This window comes from Triticum aestivum, chromosome 7B (genome assembly GCF_018294505.1).
Source record: "Triticum aestivum cultivar Chinese Spring chromosome 7B, IWGSC CS RefSeq v2.1, whole genome shotgun sequence".
NCBI classification, from domain to species: domain Eukaryota; kingdom Viridiplantae; phylum Streptophyta; class Magnoliopsida; order Poales; family Poaceae; genus Triticum; species Triticum aestivum.
In genome coordinates, this window is record NC_057813.1 from 646,323,453 (window position 1) to 646,347,242 (window position 23,790).

General features: G+C 47.8%; 1 pseudogene; it reads left to right on the plus strand.

Annotated features, from left to right (window-relative positions):
* Nucleotides 1-15,788: 15,788 nt before the first annotated feature.
* Nucleotides 15,789-23,426, plus strand: LOC123158342 (L-type lectin-domain containing receptor kinase IX.1-like; annotated as a pseudogene).
* Nucleotides 23,427-23,790: the final 364 nt, after the last annotated feature.

Consider the following 23,790-nt stretch of genomic DNA (forward strand, 5'->3'; position numbering starts at 1 on the left):
TTCATCTGGTTGGTTAGAGTTGTAAAAATGTATGCCGCTGGCGTTTGATGTTGTCCTTCGCGGAAGGAAGCGGGAGGAAATTTGCCGGCTGCCGTTGGAGATGCTATTTATGCTGGAAATAATAGAGTGACATCCAATCCATTTGAGTTAATTGCCTGTATGATTGTCCCTCTATAAAAAGTTAATTGCATGTACAGTGTACACGTGACTTGCAGGGTGGCTACAACTTCGTACAAAAAGTTAAAAAGAAACAAGTCCATCCTTAATATTCAAAGTACTCTGTGGATTCCACTGTCAGTACAGTAGAGAAAGAAGTATATATTAAATAAGTAGAGTAATATATAATATAAAAAACTAAAGTTAAAAGACAGAATTCAAACTCATGTCATCGCGTTGCGAGCATCCGGCGCTAACCAGCCCAGCACATTTTTGTTCTAGACCATGCTGGAGATATATCTCCATCTCTACTCTTATATATACTCCATTCATTCCTAAATATTTGTCTTTTTCAGATTTCAAATGGACGACCACATACGGATGTATATGTAGACATATTTTAGAGTGTAGATTCACTCATTTTTCTACGTATGTCTTTTCAGGAAGTGGTCAGATTTGTCCTTGATTTATTTATGAGGTATCCAGATGGCACTGCACCGCCAAGAAAAGAGGGTAACTTCAAAATTATGGACTACTTTTTTGATTATGTTGGTAAGGTCCGGTCATAGTCACTTGTTGAAATCTCTAAAAAAAACAAATACTCCCTCCGTCCGGAAATACTTGTCATCAAAATGGATAAAAGGAAATATATCTAGACGTATTTTAGTTTTAGATACATCTATTTTTATCCATTTTGATGAAAAGTATTTTCGGACGGAGGGAGTAGAAAACAGAGTTGGTGATGATGGTGTACGTGCCATCCTGCAATATAGGCCGTTGGATTTATATCTAACGGATAGGAAAGAAACTATGGCAATTTTGCAAAAATATACCCACACGTCTCTCCATGTTCGCAAATAAGGCCTTCCCTCGTTCAGCCTTTTCTCTCACAAGATAAACTACTCATACAAATGCATCTTGATGTTCCGTGCAACACACGGGAAGCTAGCTAATTTCTTTTAAAATAGTTGCTGCGATAATTGGGTTGAAGTGATATATTTTATGTCTACCCCGAATGATTTCAGATTCACTAGTAGTAACAAAGAAAAGGTTGCCTTGTTAATTAACAGAAAACGGGGTTCAGTGTCATCGTCACTACAGCTGTGCGCGCGAGAGAAGTCTACATATCGAGGGGGCTACCGAGTGAGGCACCGAGACACAATGTTTGAGAGAGAAACCAATTGACAGATTATGATCAGATCGAGTTTTCACCCTTCTGCTGTCATTGTTGGGGGGGGGGAGGGAGAGAAAGACGTATTGAGATTGTGCGCGGTAGGCACAGAGGCACAACTAGCGAGTGTGTGTGTGTGTGTGTGTGTGTGTGTGTTTGAAAGAGGAGTAGATAGATTATTATCAAGATCGATGTGCAACCCTACTCCTTCGGTGCCGGGTAGTGTGTGTGTTTGTGTATATGTTTGAGAGAGAATCCAGTCGATAGATTAGTATCAAGATCGAGGTGTCACCCTACTCCTTCGGTGCGGGTTGTGTGTGTGTATGTTTGAGAGAGAAGCCATAGATTAGTATCAAGATCGAGGTGTCACCCTAATCCGTCGGTGTTGGGAAGTGTGGGTGTGTTGTGTGTGTGGGGGGGGGCAGTGACACTCACATACTACTCTTATAAAAAACAAAGTTGGTGATGATGGTGTTCCTGCCATCCTGCAATATAGGCCATCTGATTTATATCCGACGGACAGGAAGGAAAATATGGTAATTTTGCAAAAAGATACCCACACCCCTCTCCGCATTTGCAAATAAGGCATTCCCTCGTTCATCCTTTTCTCCCACAAGATAAACTTCTCATACAAATGCATCTTGATGTTCCGTGCAATGCATGGGCATCTTGCTAATAGGGAGAAGGAGTTTGTGTGACACATATCTAGCTATATTAAGGGATAGGTAGATAGCGTATGTGTGAGAGACATTATTATACATTGAGACATTAGTGGCTGCGGGTGGGCGGAACTAAAGGGGTGGGCTTGTTAGACATAGAGAGCATGTGTGTTTCTGTGTGAGAGACTTGTAGGACGGGGTAGAAAGACGAATTTAACCCTGACGGAGGGAGAGAAATACACGAAGTGCGCGTGTGTGGTTCCAATGCCCACAGGGAAATGAGATATGTATGCGTGTGAGAGAGATTGCACAATTCGTTCACGTATCACTATCTAGCGATCGTGGACGTGCATCGCTTGAACATAAGTCAATATCTACTTCGTATCGTGGCCAAAGGTACAATATCGATTCAACGCTGTAAAGATTGGACACTCACATATCACATTTTTTTCTATTTAAATAAACCTTTTCAGTTGTGCATGCCAAAGTTACAGTAATGTTTCTTCAAACAACCAATGTAGCTATCATGCACATGCACCATTGTTACTCTTGCATTCAAATTCATTAGTCTTGGATGATTTAAGTTTCTATTTTGAAGTAATATATGTAATACTCATATATGAATTCAACGGGTACGCAATTTATGAAATGGAGGTTATGCAATCATATGAGGTAACACTTTTAAGTAGCCAACTACAATATCCATTTCTTTTTGTGCGCCTCTACACTAACACGTCAATGCATTATGTTTAAAGTAAATAACCAATGGCACCAAATTATCTATTTACACGAGAAATACATAGGCTGAGCGTTTGATCCCTTTTTTTAGAACGCGCCACTACACCCGTACGATTGGCCGCGCCCGTGTGAACGTCCAAGTTATCGGCGCATCATCCCGAGTTATTGTCTTTTTTTCTAGGGTGGACTTCACACCAGTTATTAACTGCTGACGCTTGCCCCGTGTACACAGTCTAGCATGACCTTCCCGCTAGCACGGTCCAAAATTAGTTGAAACTGGATACGAACGATCCCGCGGGCGGCAAAATCTCCCGCCTCCTTCTAAAATTTCTGCCACCTTAGTCTTTAGCATGCGAAATCCCCCTTTTGTCCTTGGTGCGCGAGACCAACAGTTACAATACCACCCTCATCTACATGATAGGTCGGGGCTGCTTTGGTAACTTCCGGTTCCCCCGACTACACGGCACCCCCATTTCCTCTCCCCCTCCCGAAAAAACGACTAACTCCACGGGGCCGCTTTGACAACTCACAAGTCCACGGCCTCAGATCCGCTTCCTCGCGCCCTCATCCAACCTACCGGAGCAGCTTCTGACGCCCCGTCCACGGCCGCAGATCCGCATCGTCGACACCACCCTTAACCCAACCACCGGAACAGCTTCTGACGCCCCGTCCATGGTCGCAGATCCGCATCGTCGACACCATCCTTAACCCAACCACCGCAGCAGCTTCAGACGCCCCATCCATGGCCGCAGATCTGCGTCGTCGACACCATCCTTAACCCAACCATCGGAGCAGCTTCACCTACGCCCTCGTCCACGGCCATAGATCCGCTTTGCCCACACCGTACTCCACCCTACCAGAGCCGCTCCACAAACACCCTACTCGACGGTTCTAGATCTCCATACCAGACCCCGACAGCCAGCGCAGTGTCATCACCCTTGATGTTTCTAACATGATTCCCACCGTCTGGAGAGATGCAAAGAACCCACCACGACCTAGGTACATGTCACCTTTAAACCCGTCCAGCATCACCTGCCCGATGCACTTCAAATATACTAACCCGTCGCTGTTACCTGTTATGCAGCTGGCAAAAACTACAAGGACGATGTTTCTTCTGGATCTAACAGCTTGGCCAACCAAGATCCTGGACTGAGGCATTGCTATGATCTTGTAAGCGCGTCTCTCTCTCTCTCTTGTATTGTTCTGTGCCTGCCAGCGTGCTTTGCTAGGATTTTCGACCAGTAATCCCTTTGTGCAGACAATGATTTCTACTATTGGCTGCTAAATTAGATATGTAGATGTCATACATGATACTACCTCGTACCTCCGTTCCTAAATATAAGTCTTTTAGAGATTCCACTATAGGCTACATACGGAGCAAAATGAGTGAATCTACACTCGAAAATGCATCTATATACATCTGTATGTGGTCCATACTGGAATCTCTACAAAGACATATATTTAGGAACAGGGACAGTACATTACACAAAATCATAGGTGGCATGTAGGAATTCCAGTGCACTACATTAGGCTCCCTTAGAGTGCCTGCTAGTCCAGTATACAGAGTCATGGCTAGTGTATGGTATGCACACAATCGTTAGTTGGTGGTTTAAATATGCGCAAGGGATATGCAATGTAGTATCATGTAGAGATGTCTGAAATTAGCCGTATCAACTTGCAGATAGGGTTACACAATGAAAAAGTACAAGATGTATGTGGCAATTTCATGGAACATCGCAAAAAAAGGAGAGGCAGCGGTGAGCCTATACAGTGTGCTATGGTATGTCACTCCTCCATTGCAATCATCGTGACATGTTATTTGTATGCCAGTTCTATTAGCCAAGTTTCTTAGGGACAATTATTATGAGTTATCCTAAGAAAATAAGCACATGTGAATATAAGCTCCATGTAATACGCCAACCAATTCTTTTCATTGCGTTTTCAGCTTATCTTTGGTATGATCAGTGGAAAGTCTAGATTGCATTATATATTTTTCATTTTGCTGCCCATATGGAAATTAATTTGACTTGCAAACATCACAAATTGAACCCAGTGCAGTAATTAATATGATAGGAAAATAGACCATCACTATTTGCTCAAAATGCAAATACAAAGATACCATCTACTTGGCACAATCTACTTTGGTCAATGTTTTCCATAGAGATCCCATTGCCTAATTTAAACGAAGAACGCATGACCCACATTTAAAAGAAGAACAATTATTTATTTAAATTCAATGGTCCAAGTGGCTGGTTATTATCATATAGCAGCACCACCTGAAAGCATCATATAGCAGCAGCAGCAGCTCATAGCTACTCATCATACAGCAGTAGTAGTCTGCAATTCATCATATACCAGGAGCAGCTCATAGAAATTCATCATATAGCAGCAGCAGGAGCAGCTCATAGCAATTCATCATATAGCAGCAGCAGGAGCAACTCATAGCAATTCATCATATAGCAGCAGCAGGAGCAGCTTGTAGCAACTCATCATATAGCAGCAGCAGCAGCTCATAGCAATTCATCATATAGCAGCAGCCGCAGCTCATAGCAACTCATCATACAGCAGCAGCAGCTCATAGCAATTCATCATATAGAAGCAGCAGGAGCAGCTCATAGCAATGCATCATATAGCAGCAACAGAAGCAACTCATAGCAATTCATCGTATAGTGGATCAGAATGTAAATTTGGCAAAAAAATCAGAGGAGATCCTCACCTTGTTGGATGAGCTCATCCTTCAACATCACCTCAAGGCCATGGCCTGGGAGGAGGGCTGGGGGAATAAGGTGCCTTCTGCCGCAGTGTGGCATCAGCCGTAGTTGTGCAGCGCCCGCCGGAGTAGTGCATTGGACGAACCACAATGGAGCAGCTGCTGGAGACCATGAGAATGAGGGGCGGCGCCAGAGGGAGGAGCAGCCAGGGAGATTTTCCCCTATCCGCCGGCCATGTAGCCTAGCTGGACATAGCATCATCGAGGACCAGGCCATATGGGACCAGTGGCGACAGCTCGCTGGAGGAATCCTAGTGCTGCAGGCAGGGGATCGAGGTAGAGGGAAAGGGGAGAGGAGATGCAAGCAGGCAGGGCAATGAATGCTTGCGTGTTTGTTTTTACTTGAGGGTCAGGTGTGACACGGGCGTCAGCAGTTGCATTTTGAGTGTAATATAGGCAGACAACAGAGTCATTTCACTATTCCCCTTCCCTTCAATTTTTAGTGAGGTTCTACCCGAAACACCCCCCTCCAAAGCGAAATTAGTTAAGCCCAAGCCCATAACTCAAAAATGACTTCTTTACATCTTTTATGGCTTATTTTGACAATATGCCCTGAAAAGGCGGAATCGAACTGGCCCTTAACCTGCAATTCAATTGTGCGTGCAATGATGAATCACTCCTACCTGCTATCTGTACATTTAGGCATCATCATACATGGCATAACCTAATACATGTGCATTCCATTGTAGAATCTGGAATATGGAATGTTTATGTTAGTTCATACGTTGCACATGATGTTTAAATGCCCCTTAAATCTGGTCAGTCAAGTGATGGTCTTTAAGCCTCCTTCTTTGCTTCTTTTCTTGATATGTAAGATTTGCTCACACATCTGTTCAATTGCTTGTTTGCATCAGCCAGCCATACTAGGACTGTTTGCTTTGATTACTTGTTGTTCTTGACCTAACACTCTAACAGAGCTTGTCAACGATTAAAACACTAAGGGCTGTTGTAGGGGGGCCTTGTCTAACTCATAGGTGACATAACGGTTTGGCTCTACACTACAGCAGGCTCTCCAAGAGTACCTGGAGATCCAGTTCGAAGGTATGCCTAGTTTTTACATAGTGTAGACATAGTAAATGATCATTTCATTGTGTGCAAGTGCAGAAGATGCGGCATGTTTCATTATGTGGTGTTGTTTTGTTATAATCTCATCCTTTTGTGTTCACAGACTGGAAAGTATGCATATTTATCTTCCAAGGAGACAAGTAACTAGTTTGTGTCACCTTGCAGAGGGGGTGCAATGAAGATAAGATTGAGGATTTCCAAGTACAAGATGTTAGGAAGGAGCCTTGCAAGAGAAGTAGGAGCTGCGCTGAGCCTCTTCAACCTGCTAAGGTAAGTCACTGTATGCAACTCAACAGTTCAATTCCTTGTTTGTTTCAGGCATAGTTAATTTTCTCTTTTCAATTGCTTTATTTGTCCCCACTTAATGAGATGCCCAAATAATTATGCTTGATGTCTGGTACTTGTATCACTATTAGTTGAAATAATTAAAGGTGTTACCATTTAATTACTCTGCCGAAGTATGCCTGAAGCTTTGAAGTCTATTAACCAACTATTATTGCATGAGGCTCACAATCTAGTTTATACTACGCTAATGATTGCATAGTTTTGCCTACTGTAGTATGTTTGTATGAAACCCTCTGCTGTTCATTATGCTCCCTAAGACTTTAATTGAGGTACAGAATGGCCAACTGCTTGCTTACTTATACGCAACGTGTTGTCTAAATTTGTAACTTGTCTGTGTTTTCGATTGAGCCCCAACATCATGCTCCTCTGGTGAGCTAAGAGGGATTTCTGTATGCAGGCTGCACAGACTATCTTTTTTATAATTTTTAAAATATCACCTGCTTATGCTTCATGATGTGTAACATTTTTTTTGTAAAATTGACGCGTAACATTATTGTTAGTCATGTTTTGCCATGTAGTACAAAATAGTGTCTTGTTCGCTTCACTCTTGTAACTATATTTTTGCCCTAGTCATGTGTACTTACAGAAACATTTCAGGATGAAGTGACATCAACACGAAAATCTGCAAGCAGTGCGGCATGGCCGTTACTGAATGATTATGGATTGGAATTGGAATGTGCTGATATTCTCGAGCATCAACTAGAGGTGGCAAGACAATGTGTACATGATTGTCAACGTATAATTAACAAGTTGAGACTGGACATGCAGGTATTAGATGCAGGAGTCAAAAAAATGAAACAAGACACCGAGGTAACCATGAAGGAATTGGAGATTTTGCAGACTGAAAATTGTGCTATCTGAATCCGACCAATCCTATTTTCTGAAGAGATTATAGTTCAAATGGAGTTAAGTTGATGCGCGTCCATGATGTATGAGCTGTATTTGCCCAGTGTATGTAATTTGCTGTTTGTGTATGCTTTATTATCACCTGTGCCGAACCATAATGCCTAGTGGGTATAATCGGCTGTAATTTCTTTATTGTATAGTGTACGAGTATTCTACCTTTCTATGCCTTGATCTCTTTGTTGTATAGTGTGATGCTTTTTAGAGGTGATAGTATTGAGTAGGATAATTCTTTGAATATGCTATATCGTTCAAACGGGGCCCAACTCGCTCGACCATGGCCCTTCACGGGCCGTCGGATCCATGGGCCTTATACGTCTCGCAGGATCCATGGGCCTTCTACGTCTCGCAGGATCCATGGGCCTTCTATGTCTCGCGGGATCCATGGGCCTTCTACGTCACGTAGGATCCATGGGCTGCCGACTCATTTATGGGTCTTGTACGGGCCTTTAATGGGCCGTAGACGGGCCTATAATGGAAATAATACGTTTTATGGGCTGACCATAATGGGCCGTTAATAGGCCGTATTTGGTGATGCTATGAAAATGGCCCAACAGACTAACGGACCACAAACGGGCCAACTGTAACGACGGGCGGAATTTGGCCCACAAGCAGAAAATGACAGTAACGGGCCGTAAGTAACCGAATGCTGCAAATGAGCCCAAGAATAAATGGGCCTTCAGAAGGCTGAAAGATAACTTGGGCTGGAAACGGCCCAACGGAATAACCGCCCGTTAATGGGTATAAAGTGTTACACTGTTCATTACGGGCCAGTTTCACCACGGGCCGTTAATGGGTGTAAAGTAATACACTGTTCATTACGGGCTAGTTTCAGCAGGGGCCGCTAATGGGCCAAGAGTTACAAAGGGCCTCATATGGGCTGAAAGACGTCATGGGCCATACATGGGCCAGAAGTGAAAACGGGCTGGAATCATATTGGATGGCCCAGATGAAGCTACTGGGCCTAATTCGCATAGGGCGTAAAGGGCCTTGGGTTAGTGGGATGTATGCTAACAAGCCGTTGACAGGCTTTCCATGGGCCGGCCCGCCAGCTTTTGACCAAGTCAAACGGGCCGGCCTTTTCACAGGAATGGGCCACTGTTGGGCCATGCCACGTGTCGACGGATCATAGGCGCCTTCTGTCCAGTGAGTGGATGACATATGTCCCAATGATGAGCCAACACGTGTTTCCTCCAGCCAATGATGATTTTACACGTGGAAAATCCCAGTGGTCGGGGGTGTTAACGGGTTATCGGATCCAAAACCCGACCCGATAGCTTAACGGTGTTCCATTATGGTGGATGCCACGTGTCGGTCACCCTTGACGAAAGCACTTCTGTGACGCGCGATTTATCGTCATGGAAGTGGACACTTCCGTGATGATAATTTTGGTAATGACATGGAACACTTCTACGACAGCACAGGTATGACTATCTTGATTCTGTCATAAAATCGTCATGGATGTACATGCATGACAAAAAACGCGACCTACTATGACAAACACGTATCATCACGGAAGTATATTTTTTTGTAGTGCTTGAATGGAAATAAGCTGTCAATAGAAATTAGCTGTCAATTATTTTTGAATAAGCAATATCAAAGACAAAAATATAGTTGAGAAGAACACACATAATGGTAGAACTGGAGGCGTCTACACATCGACCCATATGTCTCTATTACCTTCAATATCATCTTCTGGACGAATATCAAAGGTGATAACCATATCAGACTCAAATGCATAAGCCTTGCATAGTGCTTGCCAAGTTTTGCATTCAAAATAGGTGTACGTGTTTGCATTGTATACTTTGACGTTGAAAGTATAACCATGCTCAGTTTTCAGGTAAACTCTCTTTACCTCCATAGTTTTCATAGCATTGAAACCTATCTTATTCAAGACAAAAATTCTTGCATGGCAGGGGATGCGTTAGTAGAATAATAAAAATTAAAAATTATAAGTTAGGAAAATGAAGCATATATAAGTCATGCTTAATTACGAAAACAGACTTGTCGTTGTGACTTACTGTATCGAATTCGAAGGTCTCATCCAGCTTGCTGCTGAGCCTATCATCAACAAGGAAATTTCTGACGCACAGGCCCTGCTAGTCTTCATAGTATTCGCACATAATGAAATCTTTTTCGTCGTCAGACGACATTTCCTATGTTCATATAGGCGAAACATTAAACACTTACTAATTCAATTAATTCAACTAATTCAACTACTTCTATTAATTCAACTAGTTCTGTTAATTCAACTAATTCAACTAAGCATTTACTAAAAAAAATTGTTCTATTAATTTTCTTACTAAAATAAACTAGTTCTATTAAAATCTCATATACCTAAATTTTAACTAGTTCAAATAGTCTCATATACCTAAATTTTCTTACTAAAAATAGACTAGTTCTATTAATTCAACTAGTTCAACTAAGCATTTACTAAAAATAAACTAGTTATATTAATTCAACTAGTTCAAATAATCTCATATATCTAAATTTTCTTACTAAAAATAAACTAGTTATATTAATTCAACTAGTTCAAATAATCTCATATACCTAAATTTTCTTACTAAAAATAAACTAGTTCTATTAATTCAACTAGTTCAACTAAGCATTTACTAAAAATAAACTAGTTCTATTAATTCAACTAGTTCAAATAATCTCATATACCTAAATTTTTCATACTAAAAATAAACTAGTTCTATTAATTCAACTAGTAAATAATCTCATATACCTAAATTTTCTTACTAAAAATAAACTAGTTCTATTAATTCAACTAGTTCAACTAAGCATTTACTAAAAATAAACTAGTTATATTAATTCAACTAGTTCAAATAATCTCATATACCTAAATTTTCTTACTAAAAATAAACTAGTTCCAATTCATCTAACATTAACATTCTAACATTCTAAATATAAACTAGTTATATTAATTAATTCATCTAAACAATAGAAAATAAGTAAATAAGTAAAAAATATGTGTGTATAGTACTGTGTGTGTATGTGTGTATGTACATGTATGTGTAGTGTGTGTGTGTATGTGTGTGTGTGTGTGGGTACGATCGAGCGGGCGTACGGGCGGCGGGGGCGGCGACGACGGGCGGCGGGGGCAGCGACGACGGGGGCGGCGGGGACGACGACAACGTGCGGCGGGGGCGGCGATCGAGGGTGGCGGGGGCGATGGCGCAACGGCGCGTCGGCGTCGGCGATAGATGTCGCGCGAGAGAAGTGGAGAAGAAGTGTCGATGGAACTGATTTTTCGTAAGTGCCATATATATAGGAGGGGCCTTTAGTACCGGTTGGAGCCACCAACGGGTACTAAAGGCCAATTTTGGCCAGACCAAGCGGCGGGAAACGAGGGCCTTTAGTACCGGTAGGTGTGTCTAACCGGTACTAAAGGACAATCCATTAGTATCTGTTGGAGCCACTAACCGGTACTAATGGTTGTGCGCTGCCACCCGCGATGCACTATGTTTACTCCCACCTCGCCAAGCGAAGGACAGCCGCACTGGTTTATAAACTCAGCCGCGGCTGCTCTTTCGAACTCCTCTATATAGCAGGCTTCTAGGCCTAACTAGGGCGCGCTGCCCTGTGAGTCTGCCGGCCCTTCTGGGTCTGAATTTGCAGACCCTAGGTCTGGCAGGCCCACCGGGCAGTGTCCCAACTCTTTTTTATATAGTTTTTTTTCTTTTCTGCATTATTCATTTTCTTCTATTTATTTTGGAGTAATTTTTTATATAGTTTTTTCTATTCTGCTTTATTTTTTTCTTCTATTTATTACTGAGTAGTTTTCTTTGTTGTATTTAGTTTCTTTGTGAATATTTTTGCTTTATATAGTTTTTTTCTTTTCTGCATTATTTATTTTATTCTATTTATTTCTGGGTAGATTTTTTGTTGTATTTAGTTTGTTTGTGAATATTTTTGCTTTATATAGTTTTTTTCTTTTCTGCATTATTTATTTTCTTTGATTTATTTTGCAGTAATTGTTTTATATAGTTTTTTCTTTTCTGCTTTATTTCTGAGTAGTTTTTTTGCAGTGATTTTTAGTTTCACGGTTATTTAGCTCTGATCTAAACAAATCGGTTAGTGAAAAATGGCAAATGATATCAGAACGTGTTGAAAATTGATGGCGTCACGGGGGATTGAGGGGGAGACCGAGTGAGTGGAGAGAGTGAGGGCGTAAACATGTAAAAATATACATCACAAATACATTAATTATCAATGATCTTTTTGTGTACAATCTAAATTGTCAATATGAGTCCTCAACGGTTTAGAAACCGGTGAAGACTCATATTGAGTCCACAAATTATACACATAGAGTTCAATGAAGACCAAATGCTTGTGATAGTTTGAGAAGTAACATATTTAAATTGTGCATCTGAACGCAAAAAAAATACATTGATCAGTACCGCCTTTCAGCCAAAACGCGCTACTGCTACAAAGAAGTACATAAAAAATAAATTGATCATCAATGATCTTTTTGTATAGAATCTAATTTGTCAATAGGAATCTACCACCAATTTAAGAACAGGCGAAGACTCCTATTGCAGCCACAGATCCTACACATAGAGTTCAATGAAGACCAAATGCTTGTGATAGTTTGAAAAGTAACATATTTAAGGTGGTCAAAATCTTGCTAGGAAAGCTAGGTGGGACTAAAAATAGCCCTGCCACGAACCGGTACTAAAAATGCTGCTGCCCGGCCAGCACCTTTAGTACCGGTTCGTGGCACGAACCGGTACTAAATATTCGCATTGAACCAGTATTAAAGATCTCCTCCGGCCTAGTCATTTGAACCGGCACTAATGGACACATTAATGCCGGCTCATATGCAAACCGGTACTAATGTGTCTCAGATTTGACCCTTTTTCTAGTAGTGTCTAGGCTGTAGAAGATATACATCATCCAGCACTTGTATCTGGCCTTGCTTCATCTTCTTCTTGTATTCTACATATTTCTTGTTTATCTCAATTCCTTCTTCATCTTCTTCCGAAGGACTCTCATCTCCAAGAACATAGTCACTATCTTCTTCTTCTGTATCATCTTCGGTTGCCGGTGCGGATGCCTGTACCACTTCTGTTGTTACTTTCTCCTTCGGGACAATCTGTCCCTGCTCATTTTCCACCTCTTCTACATCTGATGGCAGAGCGCGTGCCAATATATGATATTCGGCAATGTTCTCTACATATACTTCAGCTACTCCTCCCTCTTCAATTGCAGAAACCATGCTCAAACAGGACGCATCATCATGCAACAAACCAAGCCCATCATGTAGTTCTTTCTCAGGATATAGCCACCAACTATCTCTGGAAGTGACACTTTGTCTCGCTCCAAATGCAACATTCCAACAGCGCCATCAACATAGTGTACATACTGGCCATCGTTCACAAAGTGCCCACCAAAATGAAATCGTATAGGAAGAAAGTCCAGAGGATCCATCTCACATCCCTACATTAAGCAAATCGAAAATCAACCTAGTAATCCACAAACTGGCCATCTACTACAACTAACCGACCACGGATCAAAAATCAACCTAGTAATCCACCGACTGACCTCGATTTGGAGCTTCTTCTTGTCTCCAGCCGCCACTCTACTCTAGCCGGAGCTCCGCAGCAGCAGAAGATAGCAGATCTTTGGTGCGCAGCAGCCATCGACCACCGCCCGCCACCACCGCCGCCGACCGCCGCCCGCCGCCGCCGCTGACCGCTGCTGCCGCCCGCGTCGCCACAGCCGCCGCCAGAGCTAGCTAGGGTTCGGGCACGGGCCGAAGAAGGGGATCGAATGGCCCGTCAAACCGGTTCAGTCAAGTCTTTTAGCTGACTGGACAGAGAGAGAGAGAGTTGCGCCACGTTGGCAAAGACTTGTCAAACCCGGGTTGAGTCAGCAGCGAAACCGCGTCGCGTCTGCGGAGGGACGAAATATGACTAGTTTGGAGAGTTTGTGGTGCAACCTATCCGATTTTAGAGTTGAGAGACCAAAAGTGACCAGATCGAAGAATCGAGGGACGAAAAATGGACTTTTCTCAATACTTTTGGTTTGAACAAGCTACGGTACCTAAAGTGTCTCCTATCCGTCAGCTGCACGACCACCGGCAATCACATCATCCTCCCGTGGTCTCTTTCTCCAGTCATGCTGGCTGTGTCGTACTCCTGGAGCCTGTTATGAGCGGTGGCGGCTAGCCCATAGCGCACGCTGCCACGTGCGGCTTCAGTGTCGGCACCGGCGGTACGAGGTGGAGCTGCAACCCTCCTCGCATGCTCATCCGTGTGGTTTACGGGATTTAGACCGTCGGTACTGCCGGACTCCCGCGTGGCGACTCCCCTCCTTTCGACGGAGGTGTCACTTTAGGCAGGGAGAGCACGTCCCGTGGCGGCCATTGCTGTCGTTCAAGCCCGATGCAGCCATGGGAGAGAGATGGCAGCGACGCATGCGCCACCGGTAGCACTGGTGGCCAGATCTGACCACAGTTGCCTTGTCCGCCAGAGGCCGATGAAATATCGCCGCCCACGTGCTCTCCGTCTGGCTCCCAATCGTCGTCCGAAAGAAACCAGAACTGTCTGCTTGGGACGTGAGGTTCGAAACTCCGGCGAAGTGGCCTCCCTGATCGCGTCACCCTCCTCATCGCCCCAACAGTCGCGAGAATCCAGCGAAGTCGTCAAATTTTCTCGCTCTCGAAGCTGTACCCAACTGGTTTGTGTGGACGACCGTTAAACTCCAGACGCAGCTGCAGCTCAGTCAGAGGAGCATGGCTAGAAAATTTCAACAACAACGACACTGTTGGCTCGATCTCTAGATTTTTTTCTTGCTTTCGACCAGTTCAAAATTGACCGTGACAACTACTAACGAATTCCATGACGTTTTTTTTGCGGGGGAATTCCATGACGTTCACAGGTCCAAGCTACTCACTCTTGTCTCCATTGAACTCTCTGCGTCGTCGGTCGCCGGTTTGAATTTGAAATGTCGATGGGATATACACTTCCCACTATTACTTTATAAGAGCATCTCCAACAGCCGCTGAACGCGCCGCGCGCAAAAAACCTGTTTGCCGCACGCGCTTCGGCTGGTTTGGTGCGACGCACAGCGCCAGCTCCAGTCGCCGCACTAAAATGCAGCGCGTGCGCGCCGCTCCAGCAGGCGCGCAAAAATTGCAGCGCGCGCTCATTCTACAAACTAGGATATAGGCATTGAAAGCATAGAAACTAGATAGGTTGCATAGGATTTTAAACGATACAAATTTTACATTGGAAACATAGATTGCATAATTTAAAAACGACAAACGATAAAAAACTAAATAGATAGCATAAAAAACTACTCTAAGTCGCTATCATCATCATCACCGTTATCATCCTCGGCGGTGTCGTCCGAGGTTGATAGCCATATGTCCAACCAACGATCATCGTTCTACGTGAAGAACGACCTCCCACATGCTGCAACGAGATCGGTCTCCGCGTTCGCCAACGCCTTCCACCAATACCTGTCCAACCGCGCCTCGCGGTGCCTTCGCGTGTCCTCCTCGCGACGCCTTGCCCAGTAGCCTTGCTCGTAGGCGACGTCCTCCGGGTGGCGGCGGCGCCACTCCGCCATGACCCGCTCGTCCTCCTGGGCGACGAGGAGGCGGCGCTGCCGCTCGGCGTGCTCCGCACGGTCTTGTGCCGTGTTCAGACGAGGCGGCGGGGCGGCGTCGAGCGCCTGCTGGAGCGTGTACACGTCTTGGAAGTTCATCTGGCCACGCGGCCGGCGCAGGCGCCACGCCGCCGCGTCGTACGCGCGGGCGGCCTCGCGCGCCGCCCTGTACGTGCCGAGGCCGAGCCGGAGATCGCCGGAGCGTATCTCCGCGTAGTAACCGCCGTTGGGGCGCAGGCGAACGCCGCGGTAGCCGGACGCTCCTCGGCGGCGCGGCGGCATGGCGGGGCGGTGGAGGCGCGTCGGTGGCGGGGCGCTGGAGCGGCGCGTGGCAGAGAGGGAGTGGAAGAAGAGAAGAGAAGGCATGGAGAGGCGCGTGGCGCGCGCCGCACTTTATAGGCACGCCGGAAGCGGTGCGCAAAAAATGAGGCGCGAGCTGGCGCCTTTTCGCGCGCGCGCAAACGGTTCCTGCGCGCGCGATTATCCCGCCACCGCTGGAGCGCGGCAAAACGCCCCGCGCGCGCTAAAAGCTGCGTTTACCCCGCGCGCGCGTCGTTTCGCGCGGTGCACTAATGCTCCTCGAGCTTCCTCCTTCCCAAGCTGCGAAGCAAGCACCGTACCAAGGACAAGCCATGAGCTCCCGCCGTCTCCTACTCCTACCACCCTAGTCCTGGTACTGCTGCTACACCTCTACTACGCGCCGCGCTGGGCCTTCTCGCTCTCCTTCAACCTCAACTTCTCCGACCCCAGCGCCGGCTCGTGGGTCGACCTGGACGGCGATGCATTCATCGCTTCGCCAAGGCTCGAGCTGACGAAAAACGTCCTGAGCAGCATCGGCCGGGCATCGTTCCGACACAAAGTGCCGCTGTGGAACGGCGCCATCGGCGAGATGGCCAGCTTTGCCACCAACTTCTCCTTCCGAATCATGCCGGAGAAGGCCGGCCTGAATGGGACAGGAGGCGACGGGATGGCCTTCTTCCTTGTGCATTTCCCTTCGGAGATCCCGCCCAGCAGCAAAGGCGGCGGCCTCGGCCTCCTCCCGTCCTTCACCAACGGGACGGGCCGCACCCGGGTCGTGGCCGTGGAGTTCGACACTCTCCGCAACTTGCACTATGCCATTAACGGCAACCATGTCGGCATCAACGTCAGCTCCGTCACCTCCGTGGCGTCCACGGACACGACGACGAGGCCGGGCAGGAACCTCACGTCGTCCTATGTTATGGTGGCCAGTGTGAGGTACCATAACGAGTCCCGGATGCTGGCCGTTGATCTCCTCATCGACTGTAAGACAATAGGCTTTGGGGGGAACCGGCACAACCCTCTAGGGGTGGCCTATCACATATATATATAATGAGGTGGTATACAACGTTACAATATACACATGTAAATACAGTCTAACACCCTCCCTCAATCTTAGCCACTTTCTAATGAATCTAGAAGGGTAAGACTGCGCCTACAAGTCTCAAACTGTGGCAAAGGCAATGGCTTGGTGAAGATGTCAGCAAGTTGATCCTTGGAAGAAATAAACTTGATCTGTAGTTGCTTCTGAGAGACACGTTCACGCACAAAGTGATAGTCAACTTCAATGTGTTTCGTTCGGGCATGGAATACCGGATTTGCAGAAAGGTATGTAGCACAGATGTTATCACACCAAAGAACAGGAGGCTGTGATTGGGGTATACTTAACTCCTGAAGCAAGGACTGTACCCAGATGATCTCTGATGTGGCATTGGCCACAGCCTTATACTCAGCCTCAGTACTGCTACGCGAGACAGTAGCCTGTTTCCGAGCACTCCAGGCAATCAGGTTAGAGCCAAAGAAGACAGCATAACCCCCCGTGGATCGCCTGTCATCCGGATTGCCAGCCCAGTCTGCATCAGAATATGCTGAAAGACAACCAGAGTCAGACGGCCGAATATGCAAACCATGAGCCACCGTGAAACGAATATAGCGCAAAATCCGCTTAACAGCAGACCAATGAGTGTCACGGGGTGACTGCAGATACTGGCAGACTCGGTTAACAGCATAGGAAATGTCTGGTCGCGTGATCGTCAAGTACTGGAGCCCACCAACAATACTCCTGTACTCTGTCGCATCAGAAGAAGAAAGAAGCACACCATCAACAGCATTGAGCTTATCAATGGTAGACATGGGTGTAGTCGTCGGTTTGCACTTAAGCATCCCAGCTTGCTGCAACAAATCCAGAGAGTACTTCTTCTGCGTCATAACAAGGCCAGCAGCACGAGAAGTAACCTCCACACCAAGAAAGTAATGAAGCTTCCCAAGGTCCTTGACCGCAAAATCAGCACCAAGTGAGCGAACAAGCGCAGTAGCAGCCGACTGAGAGGAGCTGACCAAAATGATATCATCTACATAGACCAACAAGTACATAGTAACCTCAGGCCTTTGAAGAAGAAACAATGAGGAGTCAGCAGTTGATGATGCAAAACCATGAGCACGAAGAGCCATTGCAAGACGAGCATGCCAAGCACGAGGAGCCTGCTTCAGACCATAAATTACCTTGGACAGACGACAGATATGATCAGGGCGATCCGGATCAGAGAAACCCGGAGGCTGGCGCATGTAAACCTCCTCCGCCAAGACACCATGAAGAAAAGCATTTTGAACATCAAGCTGACGAAGAAACCAACCTCGAGTAACAGCCAGAGAGAGAAGAAGTCTGATGGTAGTAGGCTTGACCACTGGACTGAAGGTGTCTTCATAGTCAAGTCCAAAACGCTGTCGAAACCCACGAGCAACCAGACGAGCCTTATAGCGCTCAATGGACCCATCAGAATGCCTCTTCACTTTGAAAACCCATTTGGAATCAATGACATTTACCCGTGATTGTGGAGGAACAAGAGTCCATGTCTGATTGCGAAGAAGCGCTTGATACTCCTGCTCCATGGCCTCTCTCCAATGAGGAATGCGCATAGCAGCTTGATACGTGCGTGGCTCAGAGGATGGATCTGCGAGAGCAGCAGACATGCACACCGCTAACCAAGCAACTGTGCCATCGTGACGTTGCTTAGGCTGAAAAATGCCACTCCGACTGCGCGTATGTGGACGTAGAGCAGCAGCAGGAGCCGGCGGAGGCGAAGGTGACGGAGACGTGACGGTCGCCGGAGATGCAGGAATCACCTCAGGCGAGCTCGGGACAGACGACTCCGGGATGCATGGTGAAGACTGGCCCGACGACAGGGGCTCAGAGGCCATGGGAGAACCGAGAGTGGGCGAGGCCAGCTCCGGTGACACCGGCCCAGACGGCCTTGGCGAGGCGAGAGCAGGCGAGGCCGGCCCTGGTGAGAAGGGCCCAGACACCCTGGGCGAGGCAGGGGCGGGCGAGGCCAGGCCTGGTGATGACTGCCCCGACACCCTGGGCGAGACGGGGACCGAGGAGGCCAGCCCAGTCGGCGGGGTTGCAGGGCGCGATGATGGCGAAGGCAGCCCAGAAGCCAGAGGCGACCGAGCCAGGACGTCGATCGGCCGTGCATGAGCACGGAAACCGAGGCCATGCAGGGGCGCCATGTGCTCCTCAGGCACAACAGAAGGTGCCGAGGATGAAGGCGATGGCGACGAAGAGGAAGATGGCACTTCCAGAATCTCCAAACGAGCCCCACGACCAGTGCCTGCACCATGGTTAGGCAACAATAGAGGAGAATATGCAACATCATCAAATTGGTCAGAAGCAACAGAGGATGAATGCATGACAGGTGGCTCGGTAGTGGACACAGGGAGTTTGGCAAAGGGAAAAACATGCTCATCAAACACAACATCCCGAGAGATGTAGACACGATTAGTGGGCACATGAAGACATTTGTATCCTTTATGAAGAGAGCTATAACCAAGAAAAACACACTTCTTGGAACGAAACTCGAGCTTACGCTTGTTATATGGACGGAGATGGGGCCAGCAAGCACACCCAAACACCTTGAGAAAGGTGTAGTCCGGTTGTTCATTAAGGAGAACTTCAATGGGAGTCTTCATATTCAAAACACGAGTGGGAGTACGATTGATGAGAAAACATGCAGTGGTGAAAGCATCACTCCAAAAACGAAACGGAATAGATGCATGGGCCAAAAGAGTCAGACCAGCTTCAACAATGTGACGATGCTTACGTTCTATTGAACCATTCTGCTGATGTGTATATGGACATGCTAAACGGTGAGTGATCCCAAGCGACTGAAAGAAGGAGTTGAGGTTGCGATACTCGCCACCCCAGTCCGACTGAACATGAACAATTTTGTGCTTGAGAAGGCGTTCAACATGTTTTTGGAACTGAACAAAAATGTCAAACACATCAGATTTATGTTTGATAAGATAAAGCCAGGTAAAGCGGCTGTAAGCATCAACAAAACTGATATAGTAATTATGACCACTAACAGAAGTCTGAGCAGGACCCCATACATCTGAAAACACAAGTTCTAAAGGATGTTTCACCTCACGACTGGACTCCGAAAAAGGAAGTTGATGACTCTTCCCCTGCTGACAAGCATCACACACTGCTACATCTTTATTACTAGACACACTAGGAAGCTCATGACGACGCAAAACATGCCGGACAATAGGTGTGGCCGGGTGACCAAGACGAGCATGCCACTGTGACGGAGATACCCAAACTCCACTGAAGACGCGAGCGACGCCAGGATGCTCCAGACGATAGAGACCTTGGCAGAGCCGCCCACTAAGAAGAATGTCCCTCGTGCCCCGATCCTTAATAAAAAGATCAAAAGGATGAAATTCACAAAGCACATTATTATCACGAGTGAGTTTAGGAACGGAAAGAAGATTACGTGTCACAGATGGAACTCGAAGAACATTGCGAAGTTGAAGACTCCTATTGACATGTCTAGTGAGAAGTGATGCTTGACCAATATGAGAGATGTGCATACCTGCTCCATTGGCGGTGTGGATCTTGTCGGAGCCATGGTAGGGTTCACGAGTGTGAAGCTTCCCCATCTCACTGGTCAGGTGCTCTGTCGCCCCAGAGTCCATGTACCAGTGGGGATCAATGGAGTAGGACTGAGTGTGTCCCTGTGGCTTCTGCGGCGGCGGACGATTAGCCATGGCGACCTGACGAGCAAAGTTGCGTGTATCCTTCCCGTCATTGCCGAGAGCAAGAAAACCCCGCTGGAAGCTCTTGTGACACTTCGAGGCCCAGTGCCCATCGCGACCACAAAGCTGGCACACACATGGACCGCCAGCCCTGGTAGCGTCGCAGTAGGAGGAGGGGCCGAGGCGGGTGGTGGTGACTGCCCCGAAGGAGCCCTGGATGAAGCAGAGGAGCGACCACCCTTGGTGGCGGCGTTTGCCGAGAGGGCGCCGTTGCCCCTGGATCGGCGCGTCTCGACTCGTTGCTCAGTAAGCAGGAGGCGTGAAAAGACCTCGTGTGCTGGCATGGGCGTGGAGTTGCCCCTCTCATTGATGATCTCGACTAGGGCGTCATACTCCTCATCAAGACCATTGACAATAAACGAGTTGAACTCGGAGTCGGTGAGGGGCTGTCCAATGGAGGCCAGCGTGTCGGCGAGACTCTTGACTTTGTTGTAGAACTCAGTGGCGGTGGAGTCAAGCTTCTGACACTCCCCAAGTTGGCGACGGAGCCCAAATACACGAGCCTGCGACTGTGCCGCAAACGAGCGCTCAAGAATAGTCCATGCCTCGTGGGACGTCTTGGCGAAGACAACAAGCCCAGCAACGGCCGGAGAGAGCGACCCCTGGATGGAGGAGAGGTTCGCCTGATCCTGCCCTGTCCAGACACGGTGAGCCGGATTATAGACCGGACCGTGCACGCTGTCAACCAGCGCAGGAGGGCAAGGGAGAGAGCCGTCGACATAGCCAAGCAGATAGTGACTCCCAAGAAGCGGAAGAACCTGCGCGCGCCAGAACATGTAATTGTCGGACGACAACTTGATGGTGATGAGATGGCCGAAGTGAAATGGCGGCGGCGGCTGCGATCCCATCGAGGAGACTGGCTGAGGTGAGACCACCGTGGAGACAGTCAGAGGGGCAGCCGGCGCGGTGACAGAGGGCGCGATGGCCGCGGTTGACGCCGCGAAGCCTGCCAGCGCGACGTCCTCCGCCACCAGCGGCGCAGTGGCCGAGGGCGCGACAGCCGCGGTTGACGGGGCGGCGGCGGTGTGGGCCACAAGCGCCTGCCCGGGCGAAGTAGCAGCCGGCGGGAGCGCGAAGAGGGAGCCGACGCTCCGTGTCCCGATCGGCGCCTGAAGGGAGGCGGCATCCAGCGGCCTCGAGAGAAGTGCCGCGAGGGAGGCCGGCAGAAAACCGGTGGCGGTGGAGCCGGACGCAGCGGCGGACGTCATAGCAGTCGGGCGACGACGACGGCAGGCGCGGCGGCGGCGGCGGCGGTTTAGGGTTTTTAGGCGGAAGCGGACGTAACCTAGCGTGATACCATGTAAGACAATAGGCTTTGGGGGAAACCGGCACAACCCTCTAGGGGTGGCCTATCACATATATATATAATGAGGTGGTATACAACGTTACAATATACACATGTAAATACAGTCTAACATCGACGATGCCTTGTACCAGGTCAATGCAACCATCGATCTCAGCAGATGCTTACCGGAGGAGGTTGCTGTCGGCTTCTCCGCCGCGACCGGGGACGCCTCCGAGCTGCACCAAATATTGTCATGGTCATTTAGCTCCACTCTACCTCCTCTTCCGACTAGGAACAACCACAAAAAGTTAGTAATTATCCTACTATCCGTACTAGTCCCATTTCTCCTTTTATTAGTGTGTGCGGCCGTGGTGCTATGGCGGCGCCACAAGAAAATGAGAACAAATAAGGACAGCCAAGAACGGTGTGTCAACAGAGCTGACCTCGAGAGAGGTGTGGCTGCCGGCGGTCCCAAACGGTACACCTACCAAGAGCTGGTTGCGGCAATGAAACACTTCGCCGAGGAGGAGAAGCTCGGGCAAGGCGGCTTCGGTAGCGTTTACCGGGGTCACCTCACGCTCACACCCTCAACCGCCGACCATAGTGCGGTGGCGGTAAAGATGTTGTCGGCGGAGCTGTCGGCGCAGGGGAGGAAGGAGTTTGAGGCTGAGGTGAGGATCATCAGCAGACTGAAGCATCGGAACCTTGTGCAACTGTTGGGTTGGTGCGACAGCCGCAAGGGTCTTCTGCTCGTCTACGAGCTCGTCAGAGAGGGCAGCCTAGACAGGCACCTCTACAGCAAGGACGGTAGGTATCTGACATGGCCACAGAGGTACAAGATAATCCTTGGCTTGGGATCGGCGCTACACTACCTCCATGGAGAGTGGGAGCAGTGCATCGTGCACGGCAACATTAAGCCCAGCAACATCATCCTTGACTCGTCCATGAGCACCAAGCTCGGTGACTTCGGGTTAGCCCGGCTCGTGGACCACGACACGGGGTTTCTGCAGACTACCAAGGCCGTGCTCGGCACCGTCGGCTACATCGACCCGGAGTTCGTCAACACGCGTCGGCCGTGCACCGAGTCGGACGTGTACAGCTTTGGTGTTGTCCTCCAGGAGATCGTATCCGGCCGGCGGCTAGTGATGGAGACTGTGGGGAAATCCTTCACACTGGTAAGGTGGGTGTGGGGCCTGTACGGCAGGGACGTGATCCTCGACGCGGTGGATGAGTGGCTGAGGGGTGATGAGGCCAACGACCGGTGGATGGTGCTGGTGCTCGTTGTTGGGCTCTGGTGCGCGCACCTGGACCGGAGCAAGCGGCCATCTGTTGCCCAGGCCATGCACGTCCTGCAGTCCGACGAGGTGAGGCTACCAGCACTCGCGCTGGACATGTGGATTGTGTGAGACCCCACATCATCCTCTGGCCCATATGAGGCCTTCTCCATTGATAGCTCGACCTCGAGCTCTAGTTTTTTTTTTTGCGAGAACCTCGAGCTCTAGTTGTGTTCACTCTTCTTTGGTCAACACCGACGACGCCAGTCTTTCTTTAGGGTCGTCCTCAACTGCGTTGCTACGACATTCCAAGGATCTACCTAACTGATTCATCCAAATTTGTAAGTGTGGTGGCCATTATATGTAAGCATCATGCTAAACCTAACATTAGGGTCGCCATCATACTTGTCATATGGGATCCTTGTGACAATTTTCTGGGTAGGATCCCCCTACCTCTGCATCATTGTGATGCACACGGACACTTTTATTATAGTTGATGTAAGACAATGAGGACAAACATCAACAAATGAAGTACAAAACATAGGCAACCACGTTAGTCTCCTTACAAGATATGAATAAAATATAACAAGTAATTTCCGCAACAAGGTCATCATGAAAAGATGAACGCCCTCGTATCATTGTCGCCGCGTCTGGCTGACATCCTAATTGCCGAGACTAACCACTGAAGGCCA